The sequence below is a fragment of the Chinchilla lanigera genome, unplaced genomic scaffold, assembly GCF_000276665.1.
Source record: "Chinchilla lanigera isolate Chin_1 unplaced genomic scaffold, ChiLan1.0 scaffold00044, whole genome shotgun sequence".
In the NCBI taxonomy this organism is placed as follows: domain Eukaryota; kingdom Metazoa; phylum Chordata; class Mammalia; order Rodentia; family Chinchillidae; genus Chinchilla; species Chinchilla lanigera.
Genome location: NW_004955445.1, coordinates 2,554,660 through 2,557,277, shown reverse-complemented (window position 1 = coordinate 2,557,277; position 2,618 = coordinate 2,554,660). Strand labels below are relative to the sequence as shown.

At 53.7% G+C, this 2,618-nt stretch overlaps 1 pseudogene; it reads left to right on the top strand.

Annotated features, from left to right (window-relative positions):
- The first annotated feature begins 210 nt into the window (after window positions 1-210).
- LOC102022436 overlaps window positions 211-2,618 on the top strand; it is a 7,175-nt pseudogene continuing 4,767 nt past the window's right edge.

Sequence of the window (2,618 nt, the reverse complement as noted above, 5' to 3'; positions counted from 1 at the left end):
TGTTGACCTGCGGGTGTGTCTGCCACATGTCTCCACCCTGAGTGGGGTCCCTGAGCCCTGGCAAGCTTTCTAAGGCACATACTGAACTTGCCACAGCCTTGGGGATGCTCCCACTGCTGTCTGCCAACCCCTCCCACCCGGCCTGGCACCAAAGAGGCGCCCCCAGAACCATTTGCTGAATGAGGGACACGCTGATGTCACAGGACCACGATGGTCTCCCGGGGCTCCATTGTGCCTTGGACTCCGCCCTCATCTGCATGTGTGAGCCTCCGCGTTGGACTGGACGAAGGTTTGGCTTCACTCTTATGCTGCGGGTAAGCCCCGCATAATACCCCAGCCTTTGCCAAAAATTTCTAATATCTGTTATTCTGAGGGCTGCAGAGCCCACCCGGCCACTTCACAGAATGTGTTGGAGGGGACGGGGCGCAGGCTCGGGGCCACCTCCCGGTGCTGGCCCCCAGTGTGCTGTCTGTTGTAACTTCCTGTGCCTCGGTTTACTTGTTTGTGTAACTGGGACAGGGCAACACCCCCCCATCACTGTCAGGATGACTACACAGCTAATATAGGAACCCTGGGGGGAATAGCTCCTCCACCACACTGGATGCTGCTGTTAATGTCGCTGTGGTCAGCGGTCAGCGGTCAGTGGTCAGGGACACTGGCGGCCACTTTCAGCTTCTGACCTTGCTCATGAGAACAGGGGCTGATAAGTCCTCCCGGCTTCTAGTTCAGTGTGCTTTCCAAGAGAGGCTGGTTGGGATTTTGCGGACCAGACCCATGTGTCTGAGTAGCTGAAATTTGGAGTAGGAGTGGGTCACCAGCTCTCTGATTAGCAGGGCACCCGACAGGCATCTCACGGGCAGGATGGGTACCTAGGCACCCAGCACCAGCACAGGAAGTCAGAGCCTACCAGTCAAGAAACATCGTTCTCGGGTACAAGACAAATCCAAAGCATCCTCACCTCTAGGGGTCTCAGCTTAGTCCCGGGGGCAGGGGGTAACTCTGGAACAGTGGTGATACGTTACCTGGTGGAACCCTGGGAAGTTTGGGGGACACTCAGAGATGGTCACAGTGGCTGGATGGCAGTGGGGCTCTCATGTCCAGGTACCCTGGATGCCAGGAGTCCTTGAGGTGCCGAGCTGTCTTGGGGAAGATGCCCTGCTCCACCCCACCCCCGACCCCCCCCTCCCAACTCTGGAAAGTTGCCAGCCATTCCCCCATTCCCCCATTTCCTCAGGCACGAACATGACTTTATCCTTTTATCCTTCGGGACCCCAGTCTAGAACTCAGTTTCCAAACATGAAACACAAAGCAGTTTTTGCAGTCTCAGTCATCTTGAATTTTCCAGGAAGCCAAGTACGGTGCGGAATGAGGGGGAAATATATATATATTTGGTACCGGGAATCAAACTCATGACCTTGCACTTGCCAGGCAGGTGCTGTTCCGCTTAGCTATATCCCCAGCCCCATTATGTGTATCTAAAATGTGCATATTTTTTAAATTAATTTTTAAAAAATTACCACAGAGTTATGGCATAAAACAACATTTTTGTTATTGTTGTTTTGTTTGGTTTTTTGAGAGAAGGTCTCCCTGTGAAGTGCAGGCTGGCCTTGAGCTCACTGTTGTATAGCCCAGGCTGGCCTTGAACTCATGGCAATCCTCCCGCCTCAGCCTACTGAGTGCTGGGATTACAGGTATGTGCCGCCACCACATCCGCATCACATAAATTTAGTATGGTTCAGTTCTGGAGGTGAGAAGCCCGAAATACGTTTCACCAGGCTGAAATCAAGTCCTGAGCAGGCTGCACTCCCCGAGAGCCTGGGCTGGAACTCCATCCTTTCTTTGTCAGCTGCAGCAGCTGCCCAGGCTCTGTCTGCCAGCCTCGCCTCCCCTGTATCTTCATGAGACTTCCCCCAGCTCCAGCCCCCGCCTCCTTAGGGTCTCATCACACCTGGATCACCCAGGATCACCCCCTACTTGAGGCTCCTTACTTTAATCACAGCTGCTAAATCCTTCAATATGACAGTTTCAAGAATTAAAACGTAGACGTCTTTGGGGGGGGTACTTGGAGGCTGAACCCAGGATCTTGGCACTGAGCCACATCCCTACCCCTTTTTTTATTTTTCATTTTGAGATAGGGTCTCTCTGAGGTGACCAGGCTGAGCTCAAACGTTCGACCTTCCTGTCTCAGCCTCCGAGAGTGCAGGGACGTGGGAATCTTTGGGGAGCAGTGTTCTGAGGTATGGCCGTCAGGAAAGAACAGGCTTCCTGGCTTAGCGTGGTAAATTGGTCTCTCTGTGCCTCCCCCTCCCTGTCCGTATGAAGAGGGTGAGGAGGCGATCTGTTTGGGGCGGGTTGTGGGAGGGGAGAAAGCGTTGATGATTGCAAAGTGCTGGTCATTGCGACACCTTCAAGGATGAGACGCTGTCTTGGTCCTCACCCTTGCCATCCCCAGCTACTCCTGTTCGGGGGACAACTCCCTCACTCCCCTGGGCCACACCGTCCTGGACCTCCGCAGGAGTTGGCCCACATGGCTTTGAAGTTCTTTCTGTGTTTGGACATTTGATTCATTTGTGGCCCTGTGTGTGTGTGTGTGTGTGTGTGTGTGTGTGTGTGTGTGT